Raw genomic sequence first — 26,738 nt, forward strand, 5'->3', positions numbered from 1 at the left:
TTTCATTTCTATTTGCCTGGAAAACCTTTTTCCACTCCTTCATCCTTAGTCTGTGTGCATCTTTTTTTCTGAGGTGGGTTTCCTGTAGACAGCAGATATATGTGTCATGTTTTCTTATCCAGTCAGCTACCCTAGGTCTTTTGATTGAATCATTTAATCCATTTACTTTTAAAGTTATTATTGATAGGTACTTGTTTGTCACCATTTTTATTCTATATCCCTGTGTTCCTTCTTCTTTCTTTCTTTCTTTCTTTCCTTCCTTTCTCTTTCCTTCCTTCCTTCCTTCCTTCCTTCCTTCCTTCCTTCCTTTCTTTCTTTCTTTCTTTCTTTCTTTCTTTCTTTCTTTCTTTCTTTCTTTCTTTCTTTCTTTCTTCCTTCCTTTCTTCCTTTCTTCCTTTCTTCCTTTCTTTCCTTTCTTCTTTTCTTCCTTTCTTCCTTTCTTCCTTCCTTCCTTCCTTTCTTCCTTTCTTCCTTCCTTTCTTCCTTTCTTCCTTCCTTCCTTCCTTCCTTCCTTCCTTCCTTCCTTCCTTCCTTCCTTTCTTTCTTTCCTCCTTCCTTCCTTCCTTCCTTTCTTTTCTTTCTTTCTTTCTTTCTTTCTTTCTTTCTTTCTTTCTTTCTTCCTTCCTTCCTTCCTTCCTTCCTTCCTTCCTTTTCTTCCTTCCTTCCTTCCTTCCTTCCTTCCTTCCTTCCTTCCTTCCTTCCTTCCTTCCTTTTCTTCCTTCCTTCCTTCCTTCCTTCCTTTCTTTCTTTCTTTCTTTCTTTCTTTCTTTCTTTCTTTCTTCCTTTCTTCCTTCCTTCCTTCCTTCCTTCCTTCCTTCCTTCCTTCCTTCCTTCCTTCCTTCTCTTTCTTTTCTTTCTTTTCTTTCTTTTCTTTTCTTTCTTTCTTTCTTTCTTTCTTTTTTTCTTTCTTTCTTTCTTTCTTTCTTTCCTTCCTTCCTTCCTTCCTTCCTTCCTTCCTTCCTTTTCTTCCTTCCTTCCTTCCTTCCTTTCTTTCTTTCTTTCTTTCTTTCTTTCTTTCTTTCTTCCTTCCTTCCTTCCTTCCTTCCTTCCTTCCTTCCTTCCTTCCTTCCTTCCTTCTCTTTCTTTTCTTTCTTTTCTTTCTTTTCTTTTCTTTCTTTCTTTCTTTCTTTCTTTCTTTCTTTCTTTCTTTCTTTCTTTCTTTCCTTCCTTCCTTCCTTCCTTCCTTCCTTCCTTCCTTCCTTCCTTCCTTCCTTCCTTCCTTCCTTCTCTTTCTTTTCTTTCTTTTCTTTCTTTTCTTTTCTTTCTTTCTTTCTTTCTTTCTTTCTTTCTTTCTTTCTTTCTTCCTTCCTTCCTTCCTTCCTTCCTTCCTTCCTTCCTTCCTTCCTTCCTTCCTTCCTTCCTTTCTTTCTTTTTCTTCTTTCTTCAGCATTTCTTGTGTTGCTGGTTTGGTGGTGATAAATTCCTTTAGCATTTCTTGTGTTGCTGGTTTGGTGGTGATAAATTCCCTTAGTCCTTTTTTTATCTGTGAAGCTCCTGATTTCACCTTAAATTTTGATTGATAGCCTTGCTGGGTACAGTATTCTTGGATTCAGACCCTTTCTTTGCATGACTTTATATATTTCATTCTATCCCCTTCTGCCCTGATCTGTTTTTGTTGAGAAATCAGTTGCTAGTCTGATGGGAGATCCTTTGTAGGTAACTTTCTGTCTCTCCTTGACTGCTTTTAAGATTCTTACTTTGTTGTTGGTGTTTGCCAATTTAATTATAACATGCCTTGGCATTAGTCTTTTGGGGTTGATTTTGTTTGGGACTCTGTGAGCTTCTTGGACTTGTGTGAGTTTTTTCTTCCTTATATCAGGGAAATTTTCTGTCATTATTTCTTCAAACAGGTTTTCTATTCCTTGCTCAGTTTCCTCTCCTTCTGTTACTCTTATTATGTGGATATTGTATTGTTTTGTATTGTCCCAAAGTTCCCTTAAGCTCTCCTCTGTTTTTAAAGTTTGTTTTCTAGATGCTGATCTGGTTGGGTATTTTTTTCTACCTTATCTTCTAGCTCACTGATGCATTCCTCTGCATCTTCTATTCTATTGATGCTTTCTATTGAGTTCTTTATTGCAGTGATGTACTTTTTAATTTCTTCTTGGTTCTTTATTTCCTCTTGGTTCTTACATATATCGTTGAATTTCTCTTCCAATCTTTTCAGCGACTTTATGACCATTTCTCTGAATTCTTCCTCTGACATATTGCCTGCCTCTATTTTGTTTATTTCCTTTTTTGGTGGTGCCTCCTTTTCTTTCATATGTGGGCTATTTCTTTGTCTCCCCATTATCTTTTCTTCCCAGTGTCCATTTATATAGCTCTCTCTCTCCTACATTAACTTAAAGGCACAAAATACAACACAACAACATATAACATACAAGGCACTGAACAGAAATGTATTCATGATACTAATAACTCCAAATAAAGGTGACCACCAGAGAAAAGAGAATTTGGGGATAAAAAAACAAGAAAGAGAATGTGTGCAAAAATGATATTGAGTAAAAGAAAAAAAGTAAAAGAGAAAAGAAAGAATAAAAAAGAAGGGGAAAAAACTATATGGGGATAAAACTCAATAGAACAACTATTCAAAAAAAATGCAAACAACAAACACCCAGAGATGAATGCAAACTATAAGCAACAACTAATAATAAATGAAGAGAAGAAAACAGAAGCAAAAAAAAAAGAGAAAGAAAAAGAAAAGAAAAAGAGAAACAATCACACAAACAAAAAAAAAACCCACACAATCTAATCAACAATCAATCAAACAACAACATTAGGACAGAGAGAAAGAGGGGAAAAAACAAACAAAATCAAACCAAAAACCATAAAACAAACAAAACAAAACAAAACAAATCATTGCAAGCAACAGCAACAACAACAACAAAAAAAGGAAGAGAGAAAAAATTTGGATAGTGAAGAAAGAGAAAAGTGAAGTGTGTATGAACTTGGAACAGGGGATTGGAAATTAGATATATAATTAGAAAGTAGGATGAATTTTTAAGGGGGTAAAAAAAGGAATAGGGAGAATCTAAAGCAGGAATAGGGTAAGAGAAACAGGACAACAAAAGGGGAAAAGTGAGGAAGAGAGTGTTGGCATAAAGGTAAAGTTGAGATAGAGTAAAACAATGCTAAAGGAAAAATGAAAACAGAATGTGGAACATTAATCCTAAAATAAAATAAAATAAAATAAAATAAAGAGCAAATAAAAATGAAACTTTAAAAAAGGTAAAATAATAGTAGTAGTAATACTGATTAAAAATACAAATATAATAATTAAAAAGGTAAAATCAAGTGAGAAAAAAAACCAAAAAAAATAGTTTCTTAAGTGAAAGATAAAAAAATAAAAATGTGCATTAGTGAAGGTCATTCACTTGCTCTACTATTCTGTTTGGCACACCTGTTTTCTGTCAGGTAGTCAGGACAGTATTGAAGTTTCTTGCATTTCACCACTCCTCTGTGTCGTAAACCACAATCCTGTTTTCAAGAAGTCAGTATTTTTTGTTTCTCAGTCTGCCTTTAGATGTATTTACACAAGAGTCAATTTGTGATTCAACCCGGGGTGGCATTGTTTCTGTATTGACATCCAGGGCTATAAGTCTTCTCTACCCAGTACTTAGATTTTGTTTTCCCTGCTGCACTTAATACTGCTTGGGAGAATGAACTACCCTAGAGCTGGTTCTCTGATCATTTCTCCCCTCTCTGATCCCCATATTCCACAAAGACAACTTCCCCCTGCAGTCTTTGAGGGTGTTTTTAATTCATTGATCCTATGTACTAGGTTTAGTAATCAAAAGCATGGATTCAGAGTAAGCAAGAGAACTTGTGACTTTTCACCCTGGCACTGTGTGTGACTCTGCACATGTCTCTGCATGTCTTTTTCCCCTGGTGCAGCACAGGTGGTTTATTGGTAAAACTTCATGCTGCCTTTTTGTGCCCAGCCCAGCTATGGGTTGATTTCTAGCGTTCCCTTCTGCCAGCAGCCCTGTGGACCCCCTTCCACATTCTTGGACTACACTGGCCCCAATGGCCGTTGGTTTTGTGAAGCTCAGACTTCCTCTGAACCTCTAGATTAGGGGTGTCGAACTCAATCAGAGAAGGGGCCAAAATCTAAAATCCAGCCTAAATCGTGGGCCGAATGGTTTACTGAACAGTCATAAACTGACAATGTCATAAACTGACAGCGGAGTGCAGTGATGACAGCGCGGTCCGGGCCACATTGCAAGGCCTGGCGGGCTGGATTTGGCCCGCGGGCCTTGTGTTTGACACATGTGCTCTAGATCATGCTTTGAGCATTTTTCCCTCCAGCCTGGATCGCAGACCTCACCTTTATCTGGGTGAAATCTGACCTTTCTATGAGAAGGTACAGAGCTCATCTAAGTTTGCATATTTGCACTGCTTAAGATCCAGTGTTCATGGGTTTGCAGTTGGTCCCTGGGTATTGTAGTTGTAGGATCCTGGTAGGTATCCTATTTTTCCCTGTTGAAGGTAAGGCTAGGCTTCCGATCACAGCACCCTCTCCTTCAAGATGGCATGATCTCTGCAGCAGAGCCTGTCACTCCGAGAGATTTCAGCAGCAGTAGAGTCTGACTGGTCAAGGTAGCCTTGTCCGGCAGTCCCCAACAGTTCCTTGGAATATATCTGTCCCTCACTCAAAAATTGACACTTCCTGTACATCCACAGACTCTCTTTCCGTTCTCTCACTCACACACTATCTTGCAGCCTGTCTTCCCATCGGCAGCCACCTTTGATCCTTTCTTTGGGATTTTTCCTCTTGCTTTCATATGTGCTTTACACAGTTCATCTAAGAAGGCACTTGAACAAATTTGTTTCTTATGGGCAGCACGGCATACTTAAGCAATCGCCATTCTGGAGTCCACCAGGGAAAGAGGGCGACAGAATTATATAATGGGCTCATTATAAAACAGTGCAAAATAAAAACCTGAATTTACCAGTTAAAGAAAACATAGTCGATGGTATTATGAAATCTTAATGCATGAAAGATGAAAGTAAAAATAGTGTTCAATAAACATCTTGGCTAGTCAATTGGGATTAGTTGTAATTGGGTAACTGAAAACATAAGGCAATGAGAAAGACAGTAAACATGGAAATTATTAAAAATGATACCACATGTGCCTTACATATTTTGTTATATTAAATATATATACCGTATTTCCCGGCATATAAGATGACTTTTGAAATGAAAAAGTCAACCGAAAATCGGGGGCAAAAGACCAAAATTGCACAAAAATTACCTGCAGATCTTGACGGCAAAGTAAGTCTTTTCTTTGAAGTGGGGGGTAGTCTTATATAGCGAATATAGGCCTAAACCTATGTTTTAACTGTAAAATTAGGGGTCATCTTATACGCCGGAAAATACTGTATATGCTCATTCACAGTACTTTGAGATAGCCCCACTGTGTTTTCTTTAATTATGGTTGAACTGATTTGAGTTCCTGCAGAAATCATAACCAGAGTTTTTGATTTCTAATTTTGGTGTCTTCCAGTGGAGCAGAATTTGAAGAATATAAGCAATCTAGAACAGAATCCTTCTTGATTTTCATGACATTTTCTCTCAGTCTTTTATAGTACAAGAACACATATTCAAAGAAGTATTTTTAGCCATTTGCCTTTATTAAGTTTTTAAAAATCATTCAATCCATTTTTTAATGAAAATAATAACTTTCCTTTGCAGTTATACTTGCGATTTTGAAAATAATTAAATTCCATAATTAAAATAACAAGTACATCTTGTATAAATAAGATTGGAGTCATGTGTTAGTAAGAAGTGAACTGCATAGACTGGAAAATCTGTGAGGGCATCCCAGTCATTTTGACATCTTCTCATGGGCATTCATTGCATTCCTCAGTGAAACAAAAGAAAAAAATACAGTTGGTTAACTGAATTATTCTGATCTATAGATATCCATAAATAAAAGAAATACCTTTTTTAGTTTTAACAAAATTTTTACTTCAGAATAGCTTTAGATTTACAGAGGATTTGCAAAGATAGTACAGGATATATATTATATATCCCTCACCCTGTTTTCCCTTAGTTAGCATCTCAGCTTAGTGTGGTTCATTTGTTACAATTAATGAACTAATACTGTTACATTATTATTAATCAGAACCCACATTTTATTAAGATATCATTAGTTTTTACCTGGTGTTCTTCTGTTCTGGGATCCCATCCAGGATACCATGTTATATTTAATATTCATACCTCTAGGCTTCTCTAGACTGACAGTGTTTCAAAGTTTCCTTCTTTTTGATGACTCTGCCAGTTTGAGGAGCACTGGTAGTGTTCTGTCGAATGCTCCTCAGTTTGGATTTGTCTAATATTTCCCTCATGTGTAGTCTGAGATGATATAGGTTTTTGTAAGAGAGAATCCTGAGGTAAAGCACCATTTTTATCACATTATATGAAGGGCACCTATCAATAATGACCTATCAACATGACTTATCACTGTTTAGTTATCTTTGATTACCCGGCCCAAGAAGTATAGTCAAGTTTCTCCTCTGCTGCATTTGTCAGATTTTTCAACTAGAGGCCCAGTGCATGAATTCGTGCGTGGGGTTTGGCTGGCCTGGACCCAATTGGCAGATTGTGGCCGGGCCAGACAGGAGGAGGAAACAAGGGAGGTTGGCTGGCTGGCCCACCCCAAACAGGGCCTGATCAGGGCTGGGCCAGCTGGGAGGAGGGGCTGTGGGTGGTGGCCGGCCAACCCTGCCCCAATTGGAGTGGGAATACCGACTGGGGGCAGAGCTGGCTGGAGGCAGGGGCCGCAGGCTGATCAGGGTGGTGGGGGCCCATTGGGGGTGGTGCCAGGTGGGGGGGGGGCTATGGGCCAATCAGGGGCAGGGCCAATCAGGGGGAAGGGCCACAGGGGGTTAGCTAGCCGCCCCACCCTCGATTGGGGTGGGAGAGGCTGATCAGGGGCAGGGCTGGTCCACGAGAGGTTGGGGGGCTGGTCCACGAGAGGTTGGCCAGCTGGTCCCACTCCCTGATCGGGCCGATTTGCTGGCTGCCATGGGTGTCATAGTAACTGATCGTTCTAGTTGTTATGGTTTTCCAGTCGCTGGCTATTTATATATATAGAAGGTGCCCTGTGCACGAAATTTATGCACTTGGGGAGGGTCCTTCAGCCCAGCCTGTGCTCTCTTGTAGTATGGGAGCTCCAGGATTAAGGCCCTGCCCACTGCTACTGGCCTGGTAGTCTGGGCCTTCCTCTTTGGGGCGATTATGAGGCAATGGTGGGGCCTCCTAACCAATCGTATCTCACTCTCCTTGGCAGTGGCAGTCACTGCTGGGTCGCCATGGTGCCTGAGACCCAGGAGGGTCTGAGTGGTTAGCAGTTCAGCCCGCTTGCCAGGCCTCATCAACCTGAGCCTGCTGCATGCGCAGCCTAGCATTTGGTCATCCATTTGGTCGTTTTGGACATATGGACCCTGGCTCTTTTTATATATTAGGATAATTTATTTACTACACCAAAATGGGACTATATGCAGGTAGGTAAATTCCCTTAACCTGATTGTCTTTGTAATAGAATTAGGTAGTTTGTGAAAAGGTGGAAGAAGTGTACCGCCTGTTATCTTTGCATTCTTCCTGATTTCCAGTTTTGCTATCTTGTTTCATGTTACTTGAGTGTTAGCATCTAACTGAAGGAAACATAGGCTCCGGAGTTGCTTTCTGGAAGTGATTTGGAAGTAAGATGGAGTGCTATGGTAGCACAATTGTGCTTCTGCAGTGCATGATTCAGAATTTCAAGCTTAAGAGTAAAATGTAATTTCTTAGTTCGGTTTTAATTGAATCTTGTGGTTAGCATTTATAACAATTAAATTTCTTTCTTACTACTCTTGAATGCATTTGGCAAAAATGTGCTTTCTAATCAATTCACCTTGCAGCATATCAATGGATGACTAAGACTAATTAAGGATTGATCGACAAGTTCATTGCCCTAGTTGCAGATCATGCCTAAGATGGAAAGTGATTTCAGTTTGGTGTAAAGAGTAGTGTTATACCATTGACCTAACCTGCAAACCACAATAGCTCAAATCTCATACTTGACAGAAGATGCACAAAACCTGAGAAACAATCTTTTAATAAGGAGTCAGACTCCTACACTATGTCAATCTATTGGAAACATTTTAAAATAGAACATGAAGAGATCTCTAAAACTCAGAGACCATCTGTTGCCTTTGGGGCCTGGAGATACCATAAGGATGTTATACAAATTTCCTTTTTCCCCAAGTTTCTGTGACAAGAATGTGAAAATATTTCATTTCAGAATGAAAATTCATTTACCTTGCCTAAATAACAGTGATTTCCTAACCCTCACAAAAGAACGAAAACTGGTCCTGGCCATTTAAACTTAGTCTTACATTATCAGTATGAATGTAACTGGGGCCACTTCTTTTCAAGATTTTCTCTTCTGTAGCCCAAAGGCCATTATTTTCAACCCCACCTTGGCCGAATATGGAATTCATGCATCCATTTCCTCTGTATTCCCATCATGTAGATAAGCTTCTGTGTGAACTGTACCTTGGGCAGCTGAATGAATTGAATAGCTTACTGCCCATTCAGACATGATAATCCTACTGTTTCTACGTGGTTGTCTTGGTTCTCTGCACACTGGTAGACTATTTGCTTCCACTGATATGATAAGCATATGATACGAATGAAGCAAAACATTGTTGGGGAAAAAAATCAGCATGATGCTGTGAACATAGCTTTGAAAGGGAAATCCTATGAGCCAGCCTTTTTGGTTCTCTCTGGTACTTCTAATTCTGTGACCCTGGGAATGATCCTAACCTTCAATTTGTGTTTTCTGGGGGAAGAATGGACCATTATAACCGCCTTGCCTACCTTTAGAAAAGTTGATTTAGAATCTAGTGCATAATAATTGTACAAATGTATTATAAGCTAGTCAGTAATGGACAAAGGAAACGAAAGAATGTAAAATTGCTAAGGGTTAAGGGAAAGCCTATAGGAAATCCTTTCTACCTACACCACTTGCTGTTAGGTACCACAGTGCCAGGCGTGGTGAAGATCTGTGCTCTTAAAAATATGTGGAGCCAAAACTGGTTTGACTCAGTGGATAGAGCGTTGGTCTGCGGACTGAAAGGTCCCAGGTTTGATTCTGGTCAAGGGCATGTACACTGGTTGCGGGCACATCCCCAGTGGGAGGTGTACAGGAGGCAGTTGATCAATGTTTCTCTCTCATTGATGTTTCTAACTATCTGCCCCTCTCTCTTCCTTTCTGTAAAAAAAATCAATAAAATGTATTTAAAAAATATATATGATCTGAAGGACTGAGAAGAGCATGTATTTGTTTATAACGTTGAAAATTTGTTTATAAACTTCAAGCCCAAAACTTAGACTACATAGGCAGTAGCATCAGAATTCATGAGAAGTACAATTATCTGCTTAATAAATGCCTAATAACAATAATCACTATAGACATTGGAAATTGGATAACAAGATTTTCAGGGTTCTTCCTGTATTTAAAATGCTAAGAATGGTTAACTAAAAGTAATCATTTATTTATATTGATGTAATCCATAGACTAATGTGGAAAGAAACAAATAAAAATAGATTATTTTAAAATATTTTGAATAATAATGTGTTCATATTTACATCACTTCAGTTTTCAAGATGAGAACAGTATGGCAGAGCTCACTGTGTGCCAGGCATTGTTTTCAATGCCACCCTAACTCATTAATATTCACAATAACCTGATGAGACAGATAAAGAAACTGAGGCACAGAAATAGGAAATGATGTGGTTGAGGTCATATAGCTGGTATTGAGGGAGCTAGGATATGGAAAAGGCAGTCTAATGAAAAATATTAAATAAAAATCAAATTGGGAAGGTGTCACTAATGGGATCAGGGGAAAAATTGATATATAAAAGAGGAGTGGTAAACACAACTTGACAATCCAGTACCAGTAACTATTCAATTAGTGAAAAACAGTTGATAAAATCAGGACAAGGGAATGCCATGATACTGAATAAATGCCCTTGAAATTGACATTTGCAATGTATTTATTTTAAAAGTAAATATTAGATAACTCATTGCTAATATTTAAACATATATTGGATAAAGCAGTTCTGTTATCATAGTCAGGATATAAAATTGATCTTTAAAAAATCTGCTTTTGAAGAAAGCAGTAGAAAAAAAGCTATTATTTTAAGAAAAGTAATTGTTAAAAAATAATAGAAACGTTTGATCATATTTGGACAAATATATTTTCTCATTGACTTGAGTACTTCAGTTATACCAGATCATTCATAGATTTATGCCACAAGATTTTGACTTGAAGAAACCACTTGTATTATGATAACATAAAAATTGCTGTTTCTACTTGTTAATAATTTCTTTTCCTGGTATTTGTGGAGTGTTTTTTTTCCCCCTCCATATTTCAGTTTTTAGGTTTCTCCTCCTATATTTCTCTACGAATGCTCCTGAAAAATTGCTGTACGTATGACATGTTGTATGATTTCCCCCCTCTGTGCACTCAATTTGTGTATTACTGTATCAGATGACATTTGAATCAAATGCTGCTAACACCAAGCTGCTATCAGCAGCTGAGGCCAAAAATATTCATTGTAACACTTCTCAGCATGCAAGTGAGAGCTCTTCAAACCACTGAGACAGGGTTTCCAGCCATTGTTCTTTTCTTCTTTGCATTTTACATGGCAAAGGGAATGCAAAACAAAAGGAGATTTATTAGAAAATGATGGCTTGGTAAAATGTTGTAAAACATGCGATTCTTTGTTTCTGAAGGTCATGTGAAACTCAGCGCCGCATTATAAATAACAACTCAGAGGCCTCGCTCCCCTCCTCTTCTCTTCTCCCAAATGGCTTTCAAGTGTCATCTTTTTTCAGTCTCTGATTACATGAAAGGGCAAACTAGTTTCACATCTGGAAATAAGTAATAGCCTCAGCAGAGGACCATGAAATGAGATGTGCAGCCTACATTTGTCTCAGTATAGCCCCTTTATGTTAAAATGTTGATCAGGACAAATGCAGCACTCATAGCGGCAATAAGGGAAGGCCTGCTTTTCGAAAGGAAGACAGAAAGTGAATTCAATAAATAAGATTTGTCATTTTCTAAAATTGAGAGTGTTGAGCCTGAAACTCTCAGCAAAATTCTCATAAGTTAATTCATTTTACAAAGTCAGATTTGGTAGGCAGCTGATGAGATGCCAAAACATGTCATGGCTAAGAAGAAAGAGCTTTCCGTGACATTTTGAAAGCTGACCTCTCACTTTCTGGAGAGATTAGCACACAGCCTATTGATTTGGGGGTAAAGACGGAGGGGTGGCTACCAGAGATGGGAAGGTGGGATTAGCAAGAAGACTTCAATTTTCTGATTCTTTTTCTACTGCCTGAAAACTGGGGGTGATAATCTTGCTCCCCTTCTTTACTGACCACAGAGAGAACACTAGCAAAGGGTTGGCATTGGGCAAAGGTAATTTTCATCTGAGTTTGATCAGTACATGTCAAGGGCTCCTTAAATCCGTGGTTCCTGCACAGAATGATGACTTCAGTTTAACCCAAGGGCCAAATGTTACACATATCAGCTGGAAAGAAATTGGGGCCAGTGCTATGGTTTACTGCATTTCAGAAAGATGCCCAAACCAACCCCTGCCTCTTCCCTGCCCTGCTGGTTATTCCAGGGTTAACTCCACATTTTGAAAAAAATGTGTTCATATTGATTTGTTTCTTATCCTGCTGAATCTCAAGCCCATTGCAGGTGAAAGATTTTTTTTTGGTCTGGGGTATAATGTTTTGCTAACTTTTGACTTGGAAATCACAGTCTTACAAAGCCTTGAAAGGAAAGCAAAGAATTCATGTTTATTAAGTACCTGATAGGTGTCTGATGGTGTAGTAATTATATATGAAAGACCACAACAAGCTGATACATGCCTCTTTTAAAAAATAATAATCTAGTCTTATCTCTGGGAACTGTTTAAGATACTGATATCACATTTTACTGTTACACTTGAAATTCTGGAATATAATAACATGAAAGATTTACCCTCAAGAAGAAGAGTACATTTACATATCTTGCTTTGAAAATACTTAGAAATTTCCATATTTATTTTGCTCTGGAGTTTATATTAGAAAATGCTTGGCAGGTAAAATTTGTCTTCTTTAAAACCCTGTGAGTTTTTATCAATTCATTTAAATTCACGAAAAGCAGCCCTTTTATTAACAATAACAAAGCCCCACAGAGTTTGGGCTTCTATTAGTGGAATATGATCAAACCACTTTCAGAAGTCTGTTAACAAATTCTTTCTGGTGTGAGGAAAGAATTAAGAATGGGAGGTATAACTTGCTAGTAGAATTGATCACTGCTTTTTGGTAAACAGTTAAATGCAAGCCAAAGGAATACATTTGCACTGGCTCTGGTCAGCTGGCCATTGTGCAGCATTTGCAATTGGGCAAAAGGGCCCCGGGGTCAACAAGCCAGGCCGGCTCTAAATCATGTAACTGTAGAGTCAGCATTTCTGTGCTGACTCATTGGAGCCACTCTGAAACATTTCTGCCTCTTCTTAAATGCTTCCAAGTGGTGATCAAAGAAGGCTGAGTGGGCTTCATGTAGGCAAGCAGGAGAGGTGGACTAGAGCCTTCCAATCTCCTATGGGAGGAAACTGCCCAGGGACCTGTTGAATCTTTTGAAATCCACTGTAATTGCTCATTTTTTTTTTTCCCCCCTGTGCTGTCTTTTTTTTTTTTTTTTTTTTTTTTTTTTTTTTTTTTTTTTTTTTTACCAGTCTCATTCATAGGATCATATTTAATTCAGATTATGTCCTTGAAATTCTGCCCTCACTTTCTCCAATGTAGCTTGATATCTTGTGAGTCCCTTAGCTTGAGGATGGTGATCATCTGGTCCTAGAAAGTTTTACTTCTCAATCTATCTGTTTTAATTTCTGTTCATGTATTTACTTTGATGAATAAATCACAAATCCTTGAGATAGGGAAGAAATAAGCTCCATTATGCTACTCTTAGCATCATGGTGCAACCTTCCTGACTTTTTTCTCCCAAACCTGAACACGTTAGCAAATTCTTTTCTCTGCATTTACTAAGAACTGTAAATACAGCTTCTCTGTGGGGTCAAGCTCAGTGTATGAAATATCCAAGGTAGTATTTAAAATTTGTTAATTCGAAAAGAACATGTTTAATTTTAAATATCAATGATAGTTCACATGGGTATGAAGAGAATTTAAAAGGTCATTTTGAGTTACTTGGTATTTAAATAATTTCAACATTTTGTAGCTAAAAAGTTAGAGAATCTGTATTAATTACTCTTTTTAGCAAAAGTATCTTTCTTTTCTTTTTATAGTCATGCACAAGAAACATGCAGCTTAAATAAGTATTTTGCTTAATTTTAATGATCTGTTTTACTTTTTAAAAAATTGATGTTAAAATTATAAAACAATAACATTGTTTTCTAGAATGTTATTGGTTATATAGCTTATATGATTTTTAAAACATTGTATGTTCCACTAAAGGACAATTATAAACTATAGAGGTTTGCATAGGGCTGTGGGGCATCTAGCTCTCACCAAGCCAGGGTTATTATTTACTGTAGATATACCATCTCTAGGGTAGAGTTGCTCTGGGTAGGGCCGATGACAACTGCCCAGGGTGAAACAATTATGTGATATAAAAAGGATGTGAAGGACAAGGCAGTAAAACTACAAGGGTGACATGGCCTTGGATCTAGCTCAAGGTTGTATCTAATCACTCACTCAGACATAGTTCAAGACTACAGCCAGGTCTTGTATATGCAGAGGGACATGATGCTACATTGAGGCTGGGCTCATGCACAGCACAATAATTTAATGGAAAAATTAGTAGTTGGCATCATAACAAAGTAGATGAAGTTCAGTGAGCCAAAGATGAGATGTTCCTCTGAGCCTTAAGGTGGTTGACTATTTCATCCAGAGGCTGGGCTGGGAAGGGAGCAGCTGTTACACTTTTAATAACATGCCATGTGGCCTATTCACATTTTACTGAACTTCCCTTTGACAATTAAGTCATTTTCTAAATATCCTGAACTTAATGGAAATGATTTAACCCTTAAGACTTGCTATTTTGTCCTAATTAGAGTCCTAGAGAAAGAGAAAAAATTCTCTTATGCCTAAACAAGTTAACCCTGGTGTTAAGAGAATCATACATCATTCAGCAGTGATTTAGCTAATAAACACATGTTGAGCACCAGTAGTGTGCAGAGAACTCTTCAAAGCCTGAACCTGTGTTGACACATGAAAGGTGATATAGAATCTGTTCTATGGGTCTTATAGTCTAATGCAGAGGTCAACAAACTATGACCTATGGGTCAAAACCACTGCCAACTGTTTTTGTACTATTCAAAAGCTATGATTGAAAAAAATAAAAAGATGACTGATATTTTGTGATATGTGAAAAATTATGTAAAATAGAAATTTAGGTGTAATGATATTGAAATAAAGTTTATTGGAAAATAGTCATACTCATTCATTTATATATATGGCAGTTTTAACATTACAGAGACTAACTGGAGTAATTAGAGAGCTTTTGGTCCATGAGGTTTAAAATACTTAATATCTGCCTTTTGACATGGCTTTGCTATATATTTGTTTTATATATATATATATATATATATATATATATATATATATATATATATATATATATAAATTCCTTTATTGATAAGGTATCACATATTTGTCCTCATCCCCCCATTCCCATCCCAAAACTCTCCCCATGCATGCCTCCACCCCCTTCCCTGTTTTCCTTGACCACTGGTTAGGCTCATATGGATGCACACAAGTCCTTTGGTTGATCTCTCCCCTTTATCCCTACCTTCCCTCTGAGGTTTGACAGTCTGATCCATGCCTCCTTGTCTCTGGGTCTGTTCTTGTTCATCAGTCTATGTTGTTCATCGTTTCCCCTAGATGAGTGAGATCGTGTGCTACTAGAAATACACATATAAGAACCAAAAATGAGATAAGCAATAATGGTTATGCTGAAAGGCAAATGAACCAGTCTGTAGTGAGTTTCTTTTTGGGCCAACAGTTCTTTTGAGACCCAATTTCAATGTCAAACAGTTCCTTATGTGTTCATGTCATCAATGATATTTCAGTTCTGGATGGTGGACAAATGGTGGTAATGCAGGTCCGACTCTCTCTAGTTTGGTCCTGGGCAACCTGCAGTGACATACGGCTGCTGCCTGCTAGTATGGCAAGGCAACGTCAGCATCTTCCATATCTGACTGCTTCTCTTCTGTTTTTATGGCTGGAGCAGTCCCGTCAATTCCTCTCTGTTTCAGGAATCCACATGGTCTTGGAATTGTTTTCTGAAAATGTACAAACATAGTCTTGAACTTGTCAAAATTTAATAAAGGAATATTTTCTATAAATCTTATTTGGGATCCTTTTTCGTTTTTTGCCCAAATGATTTTTTTCCCTCTGGCTAGCATGTATATTTTAATTAAAACTTTTTCTATCCATGAATTTAATATATGCTTCCATTTATTTGTATCTTCTTTGTTTTCTTTCTTTAGTGCCTGTACTTTTCAGAGTACAGCTCCTTTGCCTCTTTGGTTAAATTTATTTCTGAGTACCTTTTTTTGATTACAATTATATATGTGAAAGCTTTCTTAGTTTCTCTTTCTGATGGTTCATACGTTTTTATTCTTTATTATTATGGAATAGTAAAAGTTAAGTAAATATCATAGTCTTCATTTCAAGTTAGTAAAAATCTGAATTAGTTTGAATTGAGCTTTGAACTTTGAATCAGTTTTTCTGTTAATTGTTGAGAATATAAGGATAATCATGGCAGATTGTTTTCAAGAGTTTGCAATAGGCTCCAGTTTTCAGGCTTCCATGAACACAAATACTTTAGCAGTCTTTTCTGATCATAATGGAAGGAAATATAGCTAGATAAAACAAAATCCTCCTTTCAATGTGGTAGTGCTATAATAACATGCCAGAGTAATGTAGAAAAGTCTTTGAATTTTTAGATTCTTAGATTCAACTTCAAAGATGACTTTATTCTCTGTTGCAAACTTTTTTTTAATACCATCTATCCTCAAAAGATTTCAGTTCAATTGTGTAGCTTCAAAAGAGTCTCATTTATTCATTGATCAAATGATTATTAAGTGCCTGCAGTGTGCCAGGAATTGTATCTGATGCTTGGAATAACAAGATTACTAAAGAGAATTTCAAGGATGATCAAGTGTGGCTGAATGTAAGATATATATTGAAGGTGGTACATTGAGGGTAGATGTGCATACAAGGAAGTTTTGGTCTAGAGAGCCATTCAATTCAACATGTGTTAGGGAGCTCTAAGTATTGTGGAGGTAAAGATACATTTCTTTGGCAGGAAAAGAAAATCAATTATAGTTATATGTATTCAGCTAAGTATGATATTAAGACAGATGAAATAATTTCCTAGTAAAAGGTTTCTCAGGTCCTTATGTGAGGATCTTTAAGGAGAAAGGGTTAGGAGGAGGAGCAAGATTAGGATTCATGGTGTCTTCTTAATTTATGCATGGGTGGGGCTTTTGGTTATTATATAGCTAGAAGAAGGTACTGCATTTATATTACAAATATATGATTTTTTTCTTTGGTATAGTTGTGAGAGGTGCCTGATGGAAGAAGTATAAATCCTGACCAGGTTATCCCTTGTTGCCTCCACTAGTTGAGACATACAGATAGATATTTGGTGAGATATTTTGATGCACCTGTGTAGCATGCTCCATGGGTCTGAAGCTGGAAGAGATGAGAAACATGGATAAGTAAGTTTAGGGGTCATTTTCAATGATAGTTGAAGCATGGAATGCCTGTAGAATAAACAGACAAACAGAACATTAGATCTTAGAAACACAAACTGAGGCACTTGTGAAAGAAGAATTGTAGAATGAGAAGTTTGGATCAGAGTAATAATGGGGTGAATAGGAAAAAGAGAGTCAAGGATTCCAAGGTGGGGCAGATAGTCTTATGACAAGGCTATGTTCAATGTTCTAGTACTGAGGGACAGAGGAATGATATGGAGACAAAGGGAATATGGTTACTTTGGGTAATTAGGAGGCTGTTGGTGACTGTGATGGGGTAGGTGGTGTCAGGGGGATATAAGGGTGAAGATTTGGTCGCTCTGCTTTGAAGTATGGATAACTGGGAGGAGAGAGATGAGGACTGGGAGGAGAGAGATGAGGATAGTCTGGGAACATGCTCACTTTGCTGGGGTGCTGAGTAGGGTTTTCAGGGAGAAGGCCATTGGACCTTTCTAAACCCATAAAGTGTTGCAGGAAGAGTCACAGAACCATTGGGCACCACTTCCTGCCTTCTGAGCACATGCTGAGCCTACAGTTTTGGAAACTCAGTTTTGATACTACTCTACTTACTGCCAATAATAGGACTGCTTTAATTTTCATCAGAACATAACTTGATTGAATTTAGAATGCTTTCCCATTTATATTTACCTTTGTGAAGATATTATTCTTGACATCTCAAACTTTTGGGGAAAAGAATAGAAAGCTCTAACAGAAAAAGATGAAGCTAAATTCAGGTTTTCAAGCAACTTGGAACTGGCTTCTTTGTCCTGTTCCTTTTATGCTTGTAGACTGTAGATTACTTCCATTCATTCATGTAACCATGGTGCTAGGTCCCTTTGAAATTTACAGAGTTGACTCAAACTCTCTATTCGTACACTCTATAGGAAGCTCAGTGCCCTCCCCCAAATCCTGTTACTTTCTAGAGGCTCATGTGCTCATGTTCACCCTAAATCCGTTTTCATATTTCTTTTGAGCTCTGGATCTCATTTTAATCTCAGCTCCTGGAGCTATTCTAATTTCTGTGTGCCATGCATACTAAAAAACTAAACCAAAACCACCATTCAAAGAAGGCATTGAATGGTGTGTAAAATGGCTTTCAGGGATGAAGGAGTTTTCAGGGATGAAGGAGTTTTACCTTACAGTACCAAACTCTGATTTAGTTAATAACTGAATGCCTCAAACCCCTGCCACTTAAAAATTTATTTTTACCAACTTCCTCTTCTACCTGACCAAACCTTCTTTTATGCTGATGTCCACAGCGCCTTCCACCCTCACTGATGACTTACCCACTCTCCTCTCTCCCCAGTTCCTAGTAACACCCCATGGAGCAGTATTTCTATCACTTAGTTTTGCTGCAGTATATCTAGGTCTTTTCTGAAATAAAAACACTTCCCTCCCTTAGAAGAACTCTGGTGCCAGTGGTTTTTCAACCTGCAACATGATTTTTTAAAGATAAATGTGTTATTTATTCTTCAGTGGCCAACATGCCTGGATACTGCTGAAATAATTGCTTTTCCCCCCTGCACATTGCCTATGTCAGGACTGTTGTTTGAACAGAGTGAATAAAGGAAATGATAATAATTATTTAATATCTATGGAGCTGTATCCACAGTATACTCAGATGAATTCTGTATTTGTTATTTTAAGATGTAGAGAGCTAGCTTCCTCCCTGACAAGTTAAATCAAGCACCGAGTTCAGCTTTAGGCCCATGCCCTTTGCATCACGTGCCCAAGTCTGTGTTTTTAGTAGATGTAAACTGTAAGCAATCAGGGTAATGTGTGGGAGCAGATGCTGAGGCATCCTGTGTGCTCAGCAGGGAAAAGGGATGGCCGAGTATTTTTCAGTAAAGCCTTCAGTAAAGTTTCAAATAGAGTTCCCAAAGGATTTTATTCTTAATAAGATGTTAGTGATTAAATTGTAAAAGCTCAGACCTTTAAACTGTGTTGTTTCCAAGAGGGGTTTTCTCTTGATTTATTTGTTGTTTTTTTGAGGGAAGCAAGGCAGATGGAAGAAAAAAAAATTGCTTTGACATACATTGGCTAGTGTGCTAATTGCTTTATGTGGGGCATTTGATTTCAGCCTCACAATAATATTGAGAGGTTAACATTCTTATTTAAAGAATAGAAATGTGGCACTGAAAGAGGTAAATATATCTTCAGTGGTTGCATTATAAAAGGATTCACCTCAGGTCCTGCTTGCCATGGTAGTTCTGAATATCGAAGTCATAATTATCCATCATTAACTTCTTGAACTTCTTTGTATTTTCATCATTTCTCTCAAAAAATATGAGCACAACACTGTAATTCTACAAGAGGAGTAAGACAAATGTCATTTCTGGGGAGATTAAAGCTGTTTCAGTAAAGGAATGAGTCACTGTCCATTTTCCTTTGTATAATGTTTTTCTTCTACAATTGTTCATTATCTAAATACATCAATATTCCTGTTCTTATATGCTATTTTTAAAAATGAGAAATATATTAATAAGTATGCTTAATAAACATGTGCTCTTGTTCTTTGGAGAAATGGTGTATTTACCTTACATGATTCAGAGTAGAGCTCAGGCACCCAGACTCCTGGTTCAAATGCCCAGTTCTTGCTGTGTTATGCATGACTTTGGCAAGTTCGAGGGTTCTCTCATTGTCTTAATTTCATCTTCTCTTTAAAGGTGATAAAAGATAATAATTCTATCTCATGAGGTTCTTGTAGAGTTTAAAAATGTGAAATATATGGGAAGTTATTAGAAAAGTGTGTGGTGCACAATGAAGAATCAGTGCTTGTTAGTATTATAAGTTGATGAGGCACAGTAGATAATATAATACATAATTCACAGTTGGGACATTAAGAAGAAAACCTGGCAACTGAACTGATTAAATATAGCACTTACATTTTGTTAAAATATTGCTGTTGCAATATTATTTTAATAGCAAAAGTTAGAGGCAACCGGAACCTAAATATTAGAGAAATAGTGAAACAGTTAAGCTTATATATGGTGGTAGCTACAAAATACCATGTTTCCCTCATAAAACGTTCCCACATAAATGTAATATATGGAACATTTTATAAATAAACTATCTCTATATATCTGTCTATGTATCATCTATCTATCGATTTATGCTCACAAGCCATGCCCACTAGCCAATCAGGAGCGAGTATGCAAATTAGCCCAACCAAGATGGTTGCAGCCACTAAGGTAGCAGGAGGTTTGGGTTTCCCCAACAATGGAGGAAGCCAAGCTTTCCACCTGCTGTGGCCTCCGCTCAAGGCTACAAAGTTTCAATTATAGAAGATAAATAAATCCCAGATACCAGGTCCTCTGCTTGAGTCACCAGGGGGCATGGCTGGCCTGCAAACTACCACAGGCCCCATACCTAAGCCACCCTATGCCCCAAGGGAACCCACACCCTGATTTGGGACACCTTTCCGGGCAAACCAGCCGGCCTCCACCCATGCACCAGGCCTCTATCCTATCTAATAAAAGAGTAATATGCAGATTGACTATCACTCTAACACACAAGATGGCTGCCTCCATGTGGACACAAGATGGCTGCCACAAGATGGCCAGCAGGGGAGGGCAGTTGGGAGGGACCAGGCCTGCAGGGGAGGGCAGTTAGGGATGACCAGATTGGCAGAGGAGGGAAGTTGGGGGTGACCGGCCCTGCAGGGAAGGGCAGTTGGGGGGACCCAGGCCTGCAGGGGAGAGAAGTTGTGAGGGGACCAACACTGTAGGGAAGGGCATTTAGGGGTGACCAGGTCTGCAGGGGAGTGCAGTTAGGCATCAATCAGGCTGGCAGGGGAATGGTTAGGGGGTGATCAGACTGACAGGCAGAAGTGGTTAGAGGCAATCAGGAAGGCAGGTAGGCGATCAGTTGGGAGCTAGCAGTTTTGGATTGTTAGAGGTATGTCTAACTGCCTGTTTAGGCCCGATCCCTCTAGGACTGGGCCTAAACGGGGAGTCGGACATCCCTCAAGGGTTCCCAGATTGGAGAGGGTGCAGGCTGGGCTGAGGGACACACATCCCCCCCACCCCATGCATGAATTTTGTGTATCAGGCCTCTAGAATATAATATATATTGTCACAGTATCTCTCCTTGTTGACACTTTGTGCAAAGTCTCCTTGGGGGGGACTTCAGACGTGCCCTCTGTTTGTTTGGGGGCTCATGGTACCTTCCATCAACACTCCCTAGAACAGATGGCTCTAGCCCTTCTTGATATGGGGGAATATGATTCCTTCTTTTATAATTGTTGTTTGCTTTCAATCATTTAGCTTAAAATTAACAAATGAACATTATTTGTAGCAGAAAGGGATTTGGTGAGTAATACATACACTGGAGTTTAAAGAAACATTTTTACCCTAAATATTTGAGTGCAGTTTACCTTTGGGGTTTCATGTCTAAAATTCCTCATTTTAGAGTATCTTGATTTTATTTTCTGAAGGAATGGTGTATTTTGAGGCTATGCTCAGCCAACCCCTGTTTAGACTACCCAGTCTGCAGATAAAATCCATTAGCTTATAAAAACTAATTTTATGGCTAGAAACTGATGTCCACATATATTTCTGTTTTGCTCAGTCTTATCTTACTATACGTTTCTAGAATTTTTAACTTGTCCATTACTCATTCTCTGATGGCAAACCCTTGAGACTCAAAGAAGACTGCCGATTAGCTCTGTAACTTTTCACAAACTGTTTTAGCATTCACGCCTTCATTTCTTCCTCCCTGAAGAATCAAGCTCTTCAGAACCCTTAGCCCATGGCCAGGAAGCCTCTTTTAATGGGCTGCAGATGTGATGTATCTAAGGGGAACTTCAGCTGCGTTTGTGTTATTTCATTAGAATTTATTTATGGAATATGGTGGCTGAGACACTTCAGCTGAATGATGGATGGGCTCCCACTTTGACTGAAGTTCTTAAGAGGGCTCTTCAGAGACCATTCTCGGCCCCAGAGGAGCATTTATTCTAAGGGTCACATTTGGTTGTCGGCCAATCACTTTGCAGAGTAAATTGAGCAGATGTGATCCCAGCTGCGTGTCATTTGCAGCCTCAATCAGATAATAATGACCTGGACAGGGATAGTGAGGATGTAAATTTAAAAACATGCATGCATTAAATGAGGTCAGTTAAATATGTAGGCTATGAAGGCACTGAGGGCAGAATCACTTCTCTGGGTTCATATTAGCCGATGCAAAATGTGTCGGAGAAGAGCTTGAAGAGCTGAAAAGTTAGTGAAAAGGGGTAGTCAGCATTTGGCTGTCTTCCCTGGGTGAGATCTGGTAAATGATTGCGGTTATGAAAGTTCTCCTGGGATCCTCTCCTGTGTGAGATGCTCTCCAGCAGGATAATGGGAGGCAGCAGAGCAGAGCCTGGGGCTGCCTCCTGATACTCCCTAGAGCTTTTCCTGGTCCCTCCCCCTGGGACAAGGAAGAGTGAGCCTGCAGGCTACATGTTCGACTGTGAGTTCAATTTATGAGGAGTCTTCTAAATAACCCCAGCTGGCCTGGCCTGGGACCAACATGATGCTCCCACATGTGACGTAGGGCACCGAGTCCATTGGACATTCCTCAGAGGAGGCAGAGGAGTCTCTCCTATGTGATAATGAGTGCATTGATTTTTTTCCCCCCAAGTTTTGAATAACTTTCTGCTTAAACACAACTTTAGGATTAAAATGGAATGTACACATTTAAGGCAAATAGACATTGTGATTGTTTAAAATAGGTTGTGTAAAGTCAGTAATGATTTCTAAAATAGATTTTCTTGACAGTCATTCTAAAATAGAATTTCATCAGTTACAATCTCTCTGTTGTCTAGCATCTGTTTAAAAATAAGGTTGGTAAATTTTCCATGTTCTGGTAATGTGTCAGTTGATAAAATTAATCTATAAAAACAACTGTATAGATAAAGTAATTGACTAAAAAATGAATAAAAAGGACTGGCAAAAGTATTAACCCTTGCATCATCTTTCCAGGTTGATAGGTCTTTAGAAGGCATCATTAGGTTCATAATCAATACTTCTTGACCTCCATTAATTTTATAAGGGTGGTAATTAGCATAGATACCCGTAAACATGCCACCAAATTATTCAAAGTCACATTCTCCTGTTATTAATGGCGACACTAAGGTCTTGCAACTGCTAATTCTTTTCATCACTCACTGTCAACTTTAAAATGTCATGTTAGTAACAAAACACATCATTCATGTGTTTCTAGGTGCTTATATACGACATTGCTTAAATAAATTTTTCCCCCTAAAATCACTAACTGCCAAACACATCAATTTCTTTGCAGAATTTTAGAAAAAAAAATAACTATGTATGCCATGACAGTTACGGTATGTGTTTTTTAAGCAACTTGCATGATGCACCAAAGGCTTTAAAATGCTTCTCCAAAGAATAAAGAATTCTTTGAACTGATGGTGAACAAACAGTATTCACAGATCTGTGGAATTTTTGTTAGATGGCCTGCAGCAAATGTAATAGACTATAAGAAAGGCTCCACAGTCTAAATATGTCAGTAGTTTGGTAGAGATTCTAAGAGATCTTTGCTGAAGTGCTTTTGATTTAGTGACAATGAACTATACATATAACCAGAAAGCCCTACTTAGTAAGACTCAGGAGTTAAAGTAAAAGCACAGTTATTGAGACTGCATCTGTGCAATGGTATTCACTTAAATTATCCCATGCAATCCTCAGGACAACCTGGAGTTTCCATGTTACCAATGGAAACTATTAATCAGATTGAATAATTTTCTGGAAACTATTCTATCAAGACTGACTCCAAAGTTCATTATAATTTTATATCCTCCTAGAGGCTCAGGGTGCACAAAATCGTGCGCAAGTAGCTCACTTTCTCTTGCCTCAGCTGGCCACTCTGCCCATCGCCACTCGTAGCTTTCCGCCCTCCTGCCGCGAGAGCTGCTGTTTGTTTGGTCCATCATGGCCATGGGCCTTTTTAGATATGAGATAGTACTTCTTAATATTAGTATATTCCACTTTTGTCTTTGTGCAGTAGTAAGTTTGTAGCTCAAGAAGTATGTATAATGCAAGTTGTTTTTTTTATTGTTTATTTCTCTTCAATTCTATTTGATAATATGTTAATTTAAATTAAAAAAAATATATATTTTTATTGATTTCAGAGAGGAAGGGAAGGCAGAGAGAGAGAGAGAAACATCAAGGTTAAGAATCATTGATCAGCTGCCTCCTGCACGCCCCCTACTGGGGACTGAGCCTGCATCCTGGGCATGTGCCCTTGACTCGAATAGAACCTGGGACCCTTCAGTTCAGAGGTAAATACTCTATCCGCTGAACCAAACCGGCTAGGATTATAAGATGTTGCTTTTATACATGAACAACCAGTGGTCTCATTCTGTCATTTTTACTATCCCAGTCCAGGTCATCATTTTCTGTTATACTGCAAATGACACACAGCTGGGATCATGTCTGTTCAATTCACTTTGCAAAGTGAATTTAGAACAATTGAAGTTTAATATACAAAATGTTTTAAAATAATTCTTCCTTTTTATTAGTCTTGGGATGATTTTAACGGAAGTTAACTTGGAGGCAGCGTAGTTTACTGGGCTAGGCAGAGGTGGAAATTGGTAAGGGAACTCTTGTCTGAGGATCCAGAATTTGGACTCAAATCATAAGACAGAATTTTACAAGTATCATTTTTGTTTTAAAAGCTTGGCCTTCATCAGTCATAGGAATCTGAGACAGAAAATCTGTATCTGGTGTTCTTTGCAGGAATGTAAGCCTTTGGAATTATTGGCAGTTACTCCAGTGGAATGCTTGCATGTGTGAATGTTTACCTCATTACTCTCAAATTCATGTTTATCTTCTTTACTTTTCAAATATTTCCAATGTTATTTTAAATGGAAGCGTTAGGGGGAAAATCCAGTGTTAAATGAAACATTTTCAAAAATTGTGAAAAATCAAGTCCTCAATAGCACCTAGTCCAGACATCATGATTTAAATTCATTCCATAGTATATTTTGCATATTTCTTAATTAAAAAATATCAAGGATGAATCATTTGTAATTAAAGATGACTGAAGAGAGGTGTGTCAAGAGGCAGATAAGTGGCTTCTGCAAGATATATAGAAAGTATTACCTATAAGGTCACATCATGAAGAAAATAGTTAATCTTTGTGCAAAGTATGGAGTTATTAGGAATAAATGAAAGAACAAAGAAGGGAGGAAAAGAGCAGAGAAAAAAAACATTTAGTTGAAAGGAGTGTTACAACTGGACCAGCACCAAAAGAAAGGAAAGTGAAGAATTTTAAGATGAGTAAAACATTTCCTGTGCATTGGAAACACAGATTGATTATAAATATTTAAAATCACTACTTTTGCAGATTAAATTTCAGATGTTCTAAACTGGTACACAGAAAATACCTGTTACTAAAATTAAGAGACCGAGAATTGAGAATGGAACTAATTTTTACTTCATTCCTTAGATAACAAAATTTACCTTTCAGCAAACACAATGTTTATCTTTATTATGTGGCATAAATGAATGCCTGTAGTCATTTTGGTGGTAGGCCATTCTGAATCTTAGGAAAGGCACATCTGAACAGGTGGTGAGTCTTCAGATTTCCTCTCAGTGAAGGCTATGCACAGAGAAGGAAATTGCATGTTGTGGATTAATTCTGTCCCATGCTGCTATTTCTTTTTCTCTTGAATTCTATTTCCTATAAACACCATTAGTTGAGGGATCAGTGGTTTGCTATTATTAGCCAGGTTAGGTATCTTTAAAGTATTCCTGTCCAACAGTTCCTCAGCAGGGGTTTGAACTACACCATATGTCCAGTATTGCTACATTTCTTTTTCAAGATAATACAATGCAGTAAAGAGCCATGTACTCCTTCAGCTAAGGGGAAAGAAAGTCTGCCTTTTTCTAAGGTTAGACATGGGATTTAGCTCCCATGTCACTGGTTTTTATTTGTCTCTTGACAGGTACTAAGGTATGATTTCTGCAGTGACAAGCTAATCTGCTTTATTTTAAAAAATGTACTTCTTTGAACTCAGATATATTTCATTAGGTCAAAATAGATTTAAAACTAGAATATAAAAACAACTCAGATGAACTTCCCCCTTTATTTTAAAATAAGATGCATGTAGTACAGTGGTTGAGAGAGTGGGGCCCCTTGTCTGTGTGACATAATTCAATTCTGGCTGTGCCATGCAATATCTGTGTGGGATTGGGCTAGTTATTTAACATTTCTGTGCCTCAGTTTCCACATTTCTAAAATGTGCATAATGACAATGACTACCTCTTCCTCTGCATAGTTTTGTGTGTGTGTGTGTGTGTGTGTGTGTGTGCGCTCGCGCGCGCGCTTTGTGTGAAGTAAATGGGTTAACACTAAGAAGTATTTAGAATAGTGCTTTCTGTGTAGTGCCATTCAATAAATGTTATTGATAGATGACCTGGAGACATTTTTAGAGCTTATAAAAAGGATTTTATTTGCTGAAACCGGTTTGGCTCAGTGGATAGAGCGTTGGCCTAGGGACTGAAAGCTCCCAGGTTCTATTCTGGTCAAGGGCATGTACCTTGATTGTGGGCACATCCCCAGGAGGGGGTGTGCAAGAGGCAGCTGATCCACAATTCTCTTTCATTGATGTTTCTAACTCTCTATCCTTCTCTCTTCCTTTCTGTAAAAAAAAAAATCAATAAATATATTAAAAAAAAGGATTTTATTTTACACTTGTAGTTTGCATGCTCATCCATGTAGTATGTGGTATACTAACAGAAATTGCCTTAACTGATGAGTTCACATATATCTCTTTGGACTCTACCTAGCACTTTGGGGCTTTTTCTTTTCCTAATTGTTTTCAATTTTATGCATATTTGTGCCTAACAAATTGTTTACTGACTGCTTCAAACCACCTTTTCTGTATGAACCAACATTACAATTGAAGTAT

The 26,738-nt window shown here is 38.1% G+C and overlaps 1 protein-coding gene across 1 annotated transcript in view; it reads left to right on the forward strand.

Annotated features, from left to right (window-relative positions):
* The window catches only part of FGF14 (fibroblast growth factor 14), a 549,760-nt gene that overhangs the window by 97,578 nt on the left and 425,444 nt on the right, over window positions 1–26,738 (forward strand). The window lies entirely within an intron of this gene.

This window comes from Pipistrellus hanaki (assembly GCF_964339955.1).
Source record: "Pipistrellus hanaki genome assembly, chromosome: 3".
Lineage (NCBI taxonomy): Eukaryota > Metazoa > Chordata > Mammalia > Chiroptera > Vespertilionidae > Pipistrellus > Pipistrellus hanaki.